Source organism: Bos mutus, chromosome 10, assembly GCF_027580195.1.
Source record: "Bos mutus isolate GX-2022 chromosome 10, NWIPB_WYAK_1.1, whole genome shotgun sequence".
In the NCBI taxonomy this organism is placed as follows: Eukaryota; Metazoa; Chordata; class Mammalia; order Artiodactyla; family Bovidae; genus Bos; species Bos mutus.
In genome coordinates this window covers 46,269,127-46,285,331 of record NC_091626.1, presented here as the reverse complement: position 1 = coordinate 46,285,331, position 16,205 = coordinate 46,269,127, and positions in this window count along the sequence as shown.

Genomic DNA, 16,205 nt, shown 5'->3' with positions numbered 1-16,205 from the left:
CCTCTGCAATTTTCTGGAAGTGTTTGAGCAGGATAGGTGTTAGCTCTTCTCTAAATTTTTGGTAGAATTCAGCTGTGAAGCCGTCTGGACCAGGGCTTTTGTTTGCTGGAAGATTTTTGATTACAGTTTCAATTTCCGTGCTTGTGATGGGTCTGTTAAGATTTTCTATTTCTTCCTGGTCCAGTTTTGGAAAGTTGCACTTTTCTAAGAATTTGTCCATTTCTTCCATGTTGTCCATTTTATTGGCATATAATTGTTGATAGTAGTCTTTTATGATCCTTTGTATTTCTGTGTTGTCTGTTGTGATCTCTCCATTTTCATTTCTAATTTTATTGATTTGATTTTTCTCCCTTTGTTTCTTGATGAGTCTGGCTAATGGTTTGTCAATTTTATTTATCCTTTCAAAGAACCAGCTTTTGGCTTTGTTGATTTTTGCTATGGTCTCTTTTGTTTCTTTTGCATTTATTTCTGCCCTAATTTTTAAGATTTCTTTCCTTCTACTAACCCTGGGGTTCTTCATTTCTTCCTTTTCTAGTTGCTTTAGGTGTAGGGTTAGGTTATTTATTTGACTTTTTTCTTGTTTCTTGAGGTATGCCTGTATTGCTATGAACTTTCTCCTTTTTTAAAGTGTCCCACAGGTTTTGGGTTGTTGTGTTTTCATTTTCATTAGTTTCTATGCAAATTTTGATTTCTTTTTTGATTTCTTCTGTGATTTGTTGGTTATTCAGCAGCGTGTTGTTCAGCCTCCATATGTTGGAATTTTTAATAGTTTTTCTCCTGTAATTGAGATCTAATCTTACTGCATTGTGGTCAGAAAAGATGCTTGGAATGATTTCTATTTTTTGAATTTACCAAGGCTAGATTTATGGCCCAGGATGTGATCTATCCCGGAGAAGGTTCCATGTATGCTTGAGAAAAAGGTGAAATTCATTGTTTTGGGACTAGAACTAATCAATGATTATAGTAAAGTTGCAGGATATAAAATCAACACACAGAAATCCCTTGCATTCCTATACACTAATAATGAGAAAACAGAAAGAGAAATTAAGGAAACAATTCCATTCACCATTGCAACAGAAAGGATAAAATACTTAGGAATATATCTACCTAAAGAAACTAAAGACCTATATATAGAAAACTATAAAACACTGGTGAAAGAAATCAAAGAGGACACTAATAGATGGAGAAATATACCATGTTCATGGATTGGAAGAATCAATATAGTGAAAATGAGTATACTACCCAAAGCAATTTATAGATTCAATGCAATCCCTATCAAGCTACCAACAGTATTCTTCACAGAGCTAGAACAAATAATTTCACAATTTGTATGGAAATACAAAAAACCTCGAATAGCCAAAGCTATCTTGAGAAAGAAGAATGGAACTGGAGGAATCAACCTACCTGACTTCAGGCTCTACTACAAAGCCACAGTTATCAAGACAGTATGGTACTGGCACAAAGACAGAAATATTGATCAATGGAACAAAATAGAAAGCCCAGAGATTAATCCACACACATATGGACACCTTGTCTTTGACAAAGGAGGCAAGAATATACAATGGATTAAAGACAATCTCTTTAACAAGTGGTGCTGGGAAAATTGGTCAACCACCTGTAAAAGAATGAAACTAGAACATTTTCTAACACCATACACAAAAATAAACTCAAAATGGATTAAAGATCTAAACGTAAGACCAAAAACTATAAAACTCCTAGAGGAGAACATAGGCAAAACACTCTCCGACATACATCACAGCAGGATCCTCTATGACCCACCTCCCAGAATATTGGAAATAAAAGCAAAAATAAACAAATGGAACCTAATTAACCTTAAAAGCTTCTGCACATCAAAGGAAACTATTAGCAAGGTGAAAAGACAGCCTTCAGAATGGGAGAAAATAATAGCAAATGAAGCAACGGACAAACAACTAATCTCAAAAATATACAAGCAACTCCTACAGCTCAACTCCAGAAAAATAAATGACCCAATCAAAAAATGGGCCAAAGAACTAAATAGACATTTCTCCAAAGAAGACATACAGATGGCTAACAAACACATGAAAAGATGCTCAACATCACTCATTATCAGAGAAATGCAAATCAAAACCACTATGAGGTACCATTTCACGCCAGTCAGAATGGCTGTGATCCAAAAGTCTACAAGCAATAAATGCTGGAGAGGGTGTGGAGAAAAGGGAACCCTCTTACACTGTTGGTGGGAATGCAAACTAGACAGCCACTATGGAGAACAGTGTGGAGATTCCTTAAAAAACTGGAAATAGAACTGCCTTATGATCCAGCAATCCCACTGCTGGGCATACACACTGAGGAAACCAGAAGGGAAAGAGACACGTGTATCCCAATGTTCATTGCAGCACTGTTTATAATAGCCAGGACATGGAAGCAACCTAGATGCCCATCAGCAGATGAATAGATAAGAAAGCTGTGGTACACATACACAATGGAGTATTACTCAGCCATTAAAAAGAATACATTTGAATCAGTTCTAATGAGATGGATGAAACTGGAACCTATTATACAGAGTGAAGTAAGCCAGAAAGAAAAACACCAATACAGTATACTAACGCATATATATGGAATTTAGAAAGATGGTAACAATAACCCTGTGTACGAGACAGCAAAAGAGACACTGATGTATAGAACAGTCTTATGGACTCTGTGGGAGAGGGAGAGGGTGGGAAGATTTGGGAGAATGGCATTGAAACATGTATAATATCATGTATGAAATGAGTCACCAGTCCAGGTTCGATGCACGATACTGGATGCTTGGGGCTGGTGCACTGGGACGACCCAGAGGGAGGGTATGGGGAGGGAGGAGGGTTCAAGATGGGGAACACAGGTATACCTGTGGCAGATTCATTTTGATATTTGGCAAAACTAATACAATATTGTAAAGTTTAAAAATAAAATTAAAAAAATAAAAATAAAAATAAAAAAATTAATTATTCTGAATCTAGTTTTTTAAATATGTTTTTTCTGTTCTTTGTTTAGCAATGTAATCTACTTATTTACCTCATGTTTTGGTGCAACTTACAAGAAAAGTAACATGCCAGAGAAAATTGCACTATAAATGTAAATCAAATAAAAATTCCATTTCAGGTCTCTGGTGAAGATGCCTCTAACATGAATTACAGGGCAAAATATAGCCTAAACAACCACTGGCTTGTTATACAGACTATAAAATGCACTTAAAATAAAAAAAAACTGCAAAAGGTCAAGGTCTTTCTCTTTGTCTTTTTCCAGTCATATTGGGTAAATAACAGGGCATTAGAAAGAAAAACTATTAAGATTATGCTCTTTACTCTGGGATTGAAAGCTATGAAATATTGACAACACACATAACTCTGAAGTGCTAGTCTTTCATATCAGCATTGATATTTGAGTGATTTTGGTAGAAAAAATATATAGATATATTGCAGTTCATTTGAGAATTGAAAGACAACACAGATTTTAGAGGGAAAGCTGCAAAATGGGCCTCTGGTATTATGACCTGAGGGGCCCCACCCAAGCCAAAAATTGAAACGCATGCCTTTGGGGAAATAAGCCTCCAACTTTGAAATCCTGTAAGAAAGCAAATCTGGAGAAAGACTCCCAAAATGTGGCTTCTTGGACAATTTCTGCTGCCATAAACTTTCCACCGCCCTCCCTCTTCCTACTTCACACTAAGGAAGAGAGGTGCTTCTTCGTTGCCGACAGCAGTCAAGAATACTGGCCTTAATAGAATATTGCTCAGCCATAAACGGGAATGAAACTGGGGCCTTTATAGTGATGTGGATGAACCTAGTCTGTCATATGGAGTGAAGTAAGTTAGAAAGAGAAAAACAAATATGGTATATTAACACATATACATGGAATCTAGAAAGATGGCATTGATGAATCTATTTGCAGGGGAGCAACAGAGACACACATATAGAGAATGGACTTGTGGGCATGGGAAGAAGGGGAGGGTGGGACAAACTGAGAGAGTAGCATTGACATGTATACGTACTACCATGTATAAAACAGATAGCTAGTGGGAAGCTACTGTATAGCGCAGGGAACTCAGCTTGGTGCTTGGTGATGACCTAGAGGGGTGGGATGGGGTGGTGGGAGAGAGGTTCAAGAGGGAGGGGATGTATGTATACTTATGACTGATTCATACTGTCGTACAGCAGAAACTAACACAACATTGTAAAGCAATTATACTCCAATTAAAAATAAAAAGAATACTGGCCTTTCTACATATTGTCTTTGAAAAGCAGACTTGTTGTTATTCAATTACTAAGTCATGTATGACTCTTTATAACCTCATGGACCATAGCATGCCAGGCTCCTCTGTCCTCCACTATCTCCTGGAGTTTGCTCAAATTTATGTTCATTGAGTCAGTGATGCTATCTAACCAGCTCATCCTCTGCTGCCCCCTTCTCCTTTTGCCTTCAGTCTTTCCCAGCTTCAGGGTCTTTTCCAATAAGTCGTCTCTTCTCATCTGGTGGTCAAAGTATTGGAGCATCAGCTTCAGCAGCAGTCCTTCCAATGAATATTCAGGCTGACTTCCTTTAGGATAGACTGGTTGAACTCAGTACAGTCCAAGGGACTCTCAAGAGTCTTCTCCAACACCACAGTTCAAAAGCATCAATTCTTCAGCGCTCAGCCTTCTTTATGGTCCAACTCGCACACCTGTACATGACTACTGGAAAAACCATAGCTTTGACTATACAAACCTTTGTTGGCAAGGTGATGTCTCTGCTTTTTAATATGCTCTCTAGTTTTCATGGCTTTTCTTATATACTGAGAACCCCATGGACAGTATGAAAAGCAAACTAGTATAAGGCAAAAAGAAAACTACTGAACTGGGCTTTAAGAACATGCATGCATGCTAAGTTGATTCAGTCATGTCTGACTCTTTGTGACCCCATGGATTGTAGCCCATCAGACTCTTCTGTCCATGAGATTCTCCAGGAAAAAATACGGGAGTGGGTTGCCATGCCCTCCTCCAGGGGATTTTCCCAACCCAGGGATGGAATGCATGTCTCTTACATCTCCTGCATTGGTATGTGTGTTCTTTACCATTAGCACCACCTGGGATTTAGGAAAATAGTGTTCAAACCCCAAATCTGTCATATATTAATTCATACCAGCCATTAAACTATTCTAAACCTTAGATTATTATTGAATTATTCAGCCTCAGGTTACTCACCTATGTAACAAAACTAATAATATCAGTTCCATCTGACCCCCATGGTGGTGATGTCAGTTCTGGTAGTATGCACATTGCTCTTCTTTCTGCACCTTTCTTCACCCTTATCCATTGGATTTTAGATTTGACCTCAAAGGCAAGTTCTTCTCATCAAACTAACAATCCATCATTTACCCTTTAGTTAAAAATAACATTGTTGTTGTTCAGTCACTCAGTCATGTCTGACTCTTTGCAACCCCATGGCCTGCAGCATGCCAGACATCCCTGTCCTTCACCATCTCCCAGAGCTTGCTCAAACTCATATCCGTTGAAGCCATCCAGCCATCTCATCCTCTGTCATCCCCTTCTTCTCCTCCTTCAGTCTTTCCCAGAATCAGGGTCTTTTCTAATGAGTCAGCCCTGCGCATCGGGAGACCAAAATATTGGAGCTTCAGCTTCAGCGTCAGTCCTTTCAATGTATATTCAGGATTGATTTCCCTTAGGATTGACTGGTTTGATCTCCTTGCTGTCCAAGAGACTCCCAAGAGTCTTTTCCAACATCACAGTTCAAAAGCATCATTTCTCCTGTGCTCAGCCTTCTTTATGGTCCAACTCTCACATCCATATATGACTACTGGAAAAACCATAGCTTTGGCTAGATGGACCTTTGTCGGCAAAGAAACATCTCTGCTTTTTAATATGCTGTCTAGGTTTGACATACCCTTTCTTCCAAGGAGCAAGTGTCTTTTAAATTCATGGCTGCAGTCACCATCTACAGTGATTTTGGAGCCCAAGAAAATAAAAAGTCTCTCACTGTTTCCATTGTTTCCCTCCATTTGACATGAAGTGATGGGACCGGATGCCATAATATTTGTTTTTGAATGTAAAGTTTTAACCTAGCCTTTTCATTCTCCTCTTTCACTTTCATCAAGAGGCTCTTTAGTTCTTCTTCCCTTTCTTCCATAAGGGTGGTGTCATCTGCATATCTGAGGTTATTGATATTTCTCCTGGCAATCTTGATTCCTGCTTGTGCTTCATCCAGCCCAGCATTTTGTGTGGATCACAGCCTTGTCTAACTCAATGAAACTATAAGCCATGCTGTATAGGGCCACTCAAGATGATGGGTCATGGTGGAGAGTTCTGACAAAATGTGGTTCACTGGAGAAGTGAATGGCAAACCACTGCAACATTCTTGCCTTGAGAACTCCATGAACAGTATGAAAAAATAACATAGACATGTGCTTTCTCCTTAAAAGTATGTTGAGATTGTGGCATGGAAGGATTGAAAGTGATTGAAATTTTAATTCATAGGAAAGATAGAAATAATTTTGAAATATAGGGTATTATCCAAAGTAAGACTTAAGACCCTCTCTGGTTGATTTTCTCTTGTTTCCTTCATGCATGTACTCATGATTCTCTAACTGATGCCTGCAAGGCTGGCCCTCTCCTCAGCTTTGAACTTCAACTCCTCTGGCCATCTTGTAGGCTCCTCTATAGTCCTGAGGAGCTCATGAGTTCCTGCAAGCATTTCTCCCAAACCCATGTCAGTCCATGGACATATCGCTCAGTCTAGCCTCTGCACAAGTCAGAAGACTCAGTTATTGTGTATTCCAGTCTCTCTCAACACTCATATTTCATGATCGACCAATTCTGTTAATTCTTTCTGACTTGTCTCTCTAAACAGCCCCTTTACTTTCTTCTCTTTACTACTACTTCCCTACTTCAGATTCTCATCATCCTATGCCCAATCTATTGAATTAGCCACCTACCCAGATTTCTCCTCTTACTATTCATTTTCCATCCTGCAGTTGCACTGCTCTTTCTTAAAAAAAAACAACAGTCACCTGCTTTAAAGTATTCAGAGACTTGCCACTATCTAGAAAGTCCAAACTTCTTAATATGGCCTTCAAACTCTCAAACCTCCTAGTTCAGCTTCCTCCTGGCCACTCTGCCCTCCTCTCCTTTATCCCACACTTTGCCTTCTTGGCTGACTTCTGTCTTCCTGGAATGCCTGTACACGGTCCAACCCTAGACCTTGCTCATGCTGTTCCCTGGATCTGTTCCTTCCCTGATGGAAATGCCATCTCTTTTGAAAAAACCCAGCTGGACGCTCTACCCCCCAACCCCAAGTTTTATCTCTTAAACTTTGGTTCCCCTTCCTTTTGGTACCCATAGCATACCTATACCTTTATTCTTGAATTTACAGCCTACCACACCTAGACAGCATATTAAAAAGCAGAGACATTACTTTGCCAACAAAGGTCCGTCTAGTCAAGGCTATGGTTTTTCCAGTGGTCATGTATGGATGTGAGAGTTGGACTATAAAGAAAGCTGAGCACTGAAGAATTGATGCTTTTGAACTGTGGTGTTGGAGAAGACTCTTGAGAGTCCCTTGGACTGCAAGGAGATCCAACCAGTCCATCCTAAAGGAGATAGGTCCTGGGTGTTCATTGGAAGGACCGATGTTGAAGCTGAAACTCCAATACTTTGGCCACCTGATGCGAAGAGCTGACTCATTTGAAAAGACCCTGATGCTGGGAAAGATTGAGGGCAGGAGGAGAAGGGGACGACAGAGGATGAGATGGTTGGATGGCATCCCCGACTCAATGGACATGGGTTTGGGTGGACTCCGGGAGTTGGTGATGGACAGTGGAGGCCTGGTGTGCTGTGGTTCATGGGGTCACAAAGAGTCAGACACGACTGAACGACTGAACTGAACACATTTTTCCCCCTCTCTATCTCTATACAAGACTCTGCTCCTAAATGGCATGGGTTGCTTCTTATTCAGCTCCATATATCTAGTGATTGGCCAGAGTGCTTGGATTCTATTAAGTATTCAACCCATGTGTGAATGACAAATAAGGAGACAATGCATAAAGAGGTCCTGGGCAGCCAAGCCAGCATGGGAGTTCCGGGTGACATAGACACAGCACTGGGTGGAGAGACGGAAAGGAGAAATTAAGAAAATACTGATGGCAAACGTGCCTTGAAATTTGTGTAAGAAGTCAAGCACAGATTCCGAGAGAAAAATGTTAAAACAACCCTCTCCCTTTCGTGACTCACCATGCAAAGTTAATACCACAGCAGGTCTTCTCAGCAAGGCACCCTCAGTGTTTGCCTCTCTAACAGATAATGATCCCAGGAAGCTACAAACAGGATTCCTGGGGAGACTTGGCCCTCTCCCTGCCTGGGAGCTTGCCCTAGGATGAACCACCTGATTGCCAGGTAAAAATAGAAGACTCTCAGCTTCTGTGTTTTCTCACTCTTTTCACAGATCTCCCAGGGCCTATTTCTTTTCATCTTTGCACAGCTTGACACCTCCATTTGGCAAACCACTGCTAGGCACGGGTGTCAAGCCCCACTGGAGTCACACCTTAGTTGCAGAGGTTTGAATGAGTTTCTTTGCACTCCCTGTCTCTCGGGCAAATATTCTAATTCCCTTTGATTGATGGAGAAAGCAGGGAGATTATGGAGGGGCCTAATCAAGGAGATAGAGGACCAGCTATAAATTCTCATCTAAATATGCTGCGTATGCCAGCACTTAGCATATGCCAGGTGAGAGTTGAAGGTGGGTACATTTCTGCTCATAGCTTTTAAGATCTGCTTCTCTCTTTTGGGTGGGGGGGCCCTAGATTCTGTGCAAGGAGAGTTGGTAAGACCCTCTCAAACAGGAATCACTTAAAAGGGCATAGAGCATTTTCTTCTTTTGTCATTATACACAGCAGAATAAAAAGTCTTGGCTTCAGTGCTCCCGTCAGGAAAAAATTGCTTCCAGCTTGTAGACAAGGCCCCTTGAGTGGCCTGGGAAAGGCAGCCCATGCAACTCTGAGCATCCTCCCACACGCGGTTTGCTCAAGGCCCCTTCCTGCCTCGCTAACACACCACTGGCTGACAGCAGCCATTAATACAGCTTCTGGGCACCATCCCAGAGTGCTGCACAGGAAAGCTCATCGCTCTCTCTGTGATGTTAGGTTTCAGAGTTTCAGAAAACATCACCATCTCTTCTACTTTTCATTGTGCATTGCCTATTGTTCACAGATGCCCCAATCCAAAGAGGCCAAAGAAATATTGATATTGGCCACCAAAGTCTCCTAGAGAAAAGGAAAACCACATGGACAGCCTTTAGACTATTCAGGTTAAACTCACGAGCAGCCTCTATCCTCTCTCTCGTTTTCCCCCGTCTCTCTTCTGGGTCAGACAATTGAGTGTTAGCACTGCCTTCACCGAGATTATTTGTTCTTTTCTATAGGGTTCCAAGCTCAACCTTCCACTGCGGCCAAATTCGAGCTCTTAGCAACCACTGGGGCCTTGTTAAACTGGTGTACGGTTCCTTGGATTACTTCCCAGGACCTTTGAACACACTGCTCTCCCTGGGCTCCCTCAATCTCTCAAGTCCCTCTTCAGTACTTTCTCTCTTCTCCTCTCTCTTGGCCACACTTAAACACCAGCTGCTGACTTCCTGGCCACCCACTGCAGCTCATTTTCCTGCATTTATCTCATCCTTTTCCCTGATCCTTTCTTTTAAACCTCTCTCCCACTTCAGGGGCTCACTACCCAAGTGTATTCGCTTGCTATTTCCTCATTTATTGTTCTCTTGTCTCAGTCACCGATGACACATTATATCTATTATCACTTCTAAAACCTTTATAGTCAATCTACCCAGAGAATCAGAGTATATCTGCAATGAATATAGAATTGGAAAGGATGGCAATTTTCATTCTAATCTTTTATTTTTTTAAAGATTTATATGGTACTGTTTGATCCTTTTCTGAGATGGCTTAGGATAACGTGGGACTAGGAGGCTTATTTAGACTAGAAGCCTGGGAATTATAATACAGAAAAAATCTGTTTTACATTATATACAGATATCATTTAATTGATTATTAAGTGTTACATAGGAATAAAACATAGATTTCCTTATAATGTTCATACTCCTTAAGAAAATTGGATAAACCCCATAATGGAATAGTGTTCTGATTATATTTTGCATGTATTTTTTTACCATACTGTTTAATTACCTTTTTTTTTTCACTCAAGTTTTATGTTTGCAGGTTCACTGATTCATTGTCTTTCCATCCCTTGTTTTCTTCTTGGCAAATGTGAAGGCTGAAAGAACATTATGAGTGCATTATATGACTTATATAACATCTCCTATGGTTTTTTGACAGGATAGACACTCAGGATGGAGGAATACTTTAAAAATTCCACAAGTTTTCTTTCCGTATAAATGTATAATGACGGAATAGCAGTAGAGAGACTCAGATACAAAGAGAACTGTGTACCCAGAGTGCGTTTAAGACATTTTCTTAGAGCTTAATATAGAATATCACCTGCCTTTCAATGAATTGTTTACAAGAAAGTTTCCTCTTGAAGTAAATCCTAAAACTGGTATTATGAGGATAAAGAAAAAAAACAAGCATGGTTTGAAAGTGTGGGTCCTGGAAACATTAAAGGGATAGACAACTTGTGTGATGATTTAAAGCATATGTTTTTTCATGAGAAAACTAATACATGCTTATTGCCAAAAATGTTGAGGTGAAAGAAAGAGGGTGTCTTTGTGCATAAATCTTTACCCAAAATTTCAAAGTATTTTTCTCAGGATAGGTTTCTAAATGTGTACGAATTGAGCCCAAGTGCTGGAACATCTCTGAGACTCTTGACATATTTTGACAAATTGCTTTTCTTGGGGGTGGTATCAGTTTACACTCCCACCAGGAGTGTATGACTGTGTCTCACCTTACCTTTGCCAGAATGGAATAAAATCTTTGTTAATTGGATAAGAAACAGCATTCCTTCTTGGCTGTACTTTGTATTACTTTATTTCTAGAAAAGTTGAAGCTTTTTAATTTCTATCAGCTCGTTAAAGAATAAGATTTAAAAAAAAAAGAAAATCATGTGCAAATTTAGACTCTTATTAGCCTCTCTGATTGTTTTGTGTTAATAATAGTTTCAGTGGGTAATACAAAGTTCCTCCAAATAGAAATGGAAACTGTTAAACAAGCCCATGCTGATGGAAGTAGAGGCATTAGGAGTATGCACCCTGACACACTGCCCTGTTTGGAAGGGGACTGAAAGAGTGGATGCAGTCTCTCCAAATGTCTTAGGTTAGAGTCTTCAGAGTAGGTCCCAGAGGGTTCATGTGAAAGCGATTTATTAGGAAGTATTTCCAATAAAAGACAGAAAGGCAACAGTAAAGTGGGCCAACCAGATGTGAGACATCAAGCAAGTCAAATGGCAGGTAACGTGGTGTAGCTGGGCTTGCTCTGGAGTCGTGCCTCACAGCAACCCTACCAGGTGCCTGAAGAGCTGAAGTATTTCTTTATTCCTCCCTTCCTTAGTCGTTGTTTATGATGCTCAGGGAAAGAACATGGACTTTTCCAGGCACTGCTGACTCTCCACCTTCCACAAAAGGCAATGTGGATACCAGCAGCCTGAGGGCAGCCCTCCAGCAAAGAGATGCAGCAAAGAGATGCCGGTTACCGGAAGTGAAAACACTCTGGAAGACGGTGGTGCAGGACATGGTCGAGGGATATGAGGGCATCAGGGAGGAGCATCTGCAGGCATCCTGGGACTAAACACTCTTATAGATAATAACTCACTTGACTGCCTTAGGTAAAGTCAATTATGGTTTGTTAAATCTGAAAGGACCTATGTTCTCCTGCCAATGGTGAGTCATAAAAGGTGGAGAAGAAGCCATAAAATAAAATCTTGTTCATGTTCATGTGTGCTGAGAATGAGAGGGTAGTAGCTTGAAAATGTAAAAGGAAACGAACGGAAGAAGAGTCTAAGAGGATGGAGGGGAAATTGGAAAGAAAAGGAAAAGTGATGGTTAAAAAAGAAATGGGACAAACCAATATTGTAAACCAATCATCAATCAATTACAAATAAATAAACATTAAAAAAAAAAAAAAAGAAAAGAAATGGGGTTTGAAGGCTGCTGATTAGGAGATGAATGAGGAGGCTAGGACGCCAGAAGCAAACCTGGGATGGACATAAGGCTATATCCCAGTGTCCATGTCAGGACTTGGAGTTCCTTGGTAATATTTTCTGTTTGACTTTAGAAATTAAATAATGTATATAGTTGGAACTTAGAAATTATATATTGACTTAGAAATTAAATATTGGATATATTTGGAACACTCACAAAAAGATCTGAATATTTTGTGTACTAAGATGCCAATATTTCATTAGGTTTATACAAAGCATAGATCCCCTAACATGATAAATAACTGGATATAATAATAGAGAGGGAAGTGTCTGGGATTGGCCACTGATCTCCATTTCATCTTCCTTCTGTTCGAATAGGTTGGACATCTAAAAATCAAATGAACCCTAAGGGAACAAAACAAAACAAATTTATGTGACTCAAAAACATCTACTGAAACTTTTCAAGCCCCAGATGAATTAGTATCCTCCAATGAGATGCACTTGTGTGACTTAGAAAACAGAAGTAAGAAGCACAGGATCAGTTTCAGGTTGCTGCCATAGGTTAGCAAGATTGTAGCTTATCTGTGGCAATTTCTGGAATTTATCCTTCAGTTCCTGGGTGTGGAGTAAGGTGGTGGTAGCAGCAACTCTCTTTCTTTGACTCCCTGATACATGGATAACATTTTTGGGTGTCCTTTCAAGGTTTTAAGGTGGTGTGGAAGGGGCTGCCTTTCCTGATGGCTCAGTTGGTAAAGAATCCACCCACAATGCAGGAGACCCGGGTCTGATCCCTGGGTCAGGAAGAACCCCTGGAGAAGGAAATGGCAACCCACTCCACTATTCTTGCCTGGGAAGTCCAATGGACAGAGGAGCCTGGTGGGCTACAGTCCATGGGGTTGCAAAGAATCGGACAGGACTTAGAGACTAAACCACCACTGGACACTGCTGTGGAAGGGATGGCAACCAGCATGATCCAACACCAGCCTCAGTCCTGCATGTTTTCAAAAATCATTCCCAAAGGCTCAGCCTAGAATCTGCTGCTGCATCCCTCATGGAGCCTGTAAGCATCCGGTTACCTAAAGCAAATATCCCCTGCTTAAAATACCTGGAGGGGTTTGCTTTTTACACTGAGCACTGACTGACCTAGGAGTGCACACAACACACTACCCCAGGAGCAGTGGTTCTCTTCCTCTTTCCCTTTCTTTCCTTTCCTCTTTCCTCTCTGCCACATCACGTCACATCCCTTCTCTTTCTAAACACTTCAGTTCAAAAGTCATTAGGTGGGTGGACTATAAGCACCCACATGGTAAGAGGGGTCCTGGTGTAGCATCGTAGCCCATGTAGGGTGAGGAGGTTATCCAACAGGTGGGTTGTGGTCTGGTGTAGACCCCCAAAATCACAGCAAGATAGGCAGATGCTGTACAGAGGTATTCTTACTGCAGGCAAGAATCCCTTAGAAGAAATGGAGTAGCCATCATAGTCAACAAGAGTCCAAAATGCAGTACTTGGATGCAAGCTCATAAATGACAGAATGATCTCTGTTCGTTTCCAAGGCAAACCATTTAGTATCACAATAATTGATGTCTATGTCCCGACCAGTAATGCTGAAGAAGCTGAACGGTTCTATGAAGACCTACAAGACCTTCTAGAACTAACACCCCCAAAAGATGTCCTTTTCATTATAGGGGACTGGAAGCAAAAGTAGGAAGTCAAGAAACACCTGGAGTAACAGGCAAATTTGGTCTTGGAGTACAGAATGAAGCAGGGCAAGGCTAATAGAGTTTTGCCAAGAGAACGCACTGGTCGTAGCAAACACCCTCTTCCAAAAACACAAGAGAAGACTCTACACATGGACATCACCAGGGGGTCAACACCAAAATCAGATTGATTATATTCTTTGCAGCCAAAGATGAAGCCCTATACAGTCAGCAAAAACAAGACTGGGAGCTGACTGTGGCTCAGATCATGAACTCCTTATTGTCAAATTCAGACTTAAATTGAAGAAAGTAGGGAAAACCACTAGACCATTCAAGTATGACCTAAATCAAATCCCTAATGATTATACAGTAGAAGTGAGAAATAGATTTAAGGGACTAGATCTGATAGACAGAGTGCCTGATGAACTATGGACGGAGGTTCGTGACATTGTTCAGGAGACAGGGAGCAAGACTATCTCCAAGAAAAAGAAATGCAAAAAGGCAAAATGGCTATCTGAGGAGGCCTTACAAATAGCTGTGACAAGAAGAGAAGTGAAAACAAAGGAGAAAAGGGAAGATATAAGCATCTGAATGCAGAGTTCCAAAGAATAGCAAGGAGAGATAAGAAAGCCTTCTTCAGTGCAAAGAAATAGAGGAAAACAATAGAATGGGAAAGACTAGAGATCTCTTCAAGAAAATTAGAGATATCAAGGGAACATTTCATGCAAAGATGTGCACAATAAAGGACAGAAATGGTATGGACCTAAAAGATGCATAAGATATTGAGAAGAGGTGGCAAGAATACACAGAAGAACTGTACCAAAAATATCTTCACAACCCAGATAATCACAAAGATGTGATCACTCACCTAGAGCCAGACATCCTGGAATGTGAAGTTAAATGGGCTTCAAATGGGAAGCATCACTACGAACAAAGCTAATGGAGGTGATGGAATTCCAGTGGAGCTATTTCAAATCCTAAGAGATGATGCTGTGAAAGTGCTGCACTTAATATGCCAGCAAATCTGGAAAAACTCAGCAGTGACCACAGGACTGGAAAAGGTCAGTTTTCATTCCAATCCCAAAGTAAGGCAATACCAAAGAATGCTCAAACTATCGCACAACTGCACTCATCTCACATGCTAGTAAAGTAATGCTCAAAATTCTCCAAGCCAGGCTTCAACAATACATGAACTGTGAACTCCAAGATGTTCAAGCTGGTTTTAGAAAAGGCATAAAAAGCAGAGGTCAAATTGCCAACATCTGCTGGATCATCAAAAAAGCAAGAGAGTTCCAGAAAAATGTCTATTTCTGCTTCGTTGACTATGCTTAAGCCTTTGATTGTGTGGATCACAATAAACTGTGGAAAATTCTGAAAGAGGAGGGAATACCAGACCACCTGACCTGCCTCTTGAGAAATCTGTATGCAGGTCAGGAAGCAATAGTTAGAACTGACGTGGAACAACAGACTGGTTCCAAATAGAAAAAGGAGTATGTCAAAGCTGTATATTGTCACCCTGCTTATTTAACTTATATGCAGAGTACATCATGAGAAGTGCTGGGCTGGATGAAGCACAAGCTGGAATCAAGATTGTGGGGAGAAATATCAATAACCTCAGATATGCAGATGACACCACCCTTATGGCAGAAATTGAAGAGGCACTACTGCTACTGCTACTGCTAAGTCGATTCAGTCGTGTCCGACTCTGTGAGACCCCATAGACGGCAGCCCACCAGGCTCCACCGTCCCTTGGATGCTCCAGGCAAGAACACTGGAGTGGGTTGCCATTTCCTTCTCCAATGCAGGAAAGTGAAAAGTGAAAGGGAAGTCACTCAGTCGTGTCTGACTCTTTGCGACCCCATGGAATGCAGCCCACCAGGCTCCTCTATCCATGGGATTTTCCAGGCAAGAGTGCTGGAGTGGGGTGCCATTGCCTTCTCCGGAAGAGGCATTAAAAAGCCTCTTGATGAAAGTGAAAGAGGAGAGTGAAAATGTTGGCTTAAAGCTCAACATCCAGAAAACAAAGATCATGGCGTCTGGTCCCATCAATTCATGGCAAATGCGGAAACAGTGGAAACAGTGGCAGACTTAATTTTTCTGGGCTCCAAAATCACTGCAGATGGTGATTGCAGCCATGAAATTAAAAGATGCTTACTCCTTGAAAGAAAAATTATGACCAACCTAGACAGCGTATTAAAAAGCAAGACATTACTTTGCCAACAAAGGTCTGTCTAGTCAAGGCTATGGTTTTTCCAGTAGTCATGTATGGATGTGAGAGTTGGACTATAAAGAAAGCTGAGGGCTGAGGAATTGATGTTTTTGAATTATGGTGTTGGAGAAGACTCTTGAGAGTCCCTTGGACTGCAAGAAGTTCCAACCAGTCAATCATAAAGGAAATCAG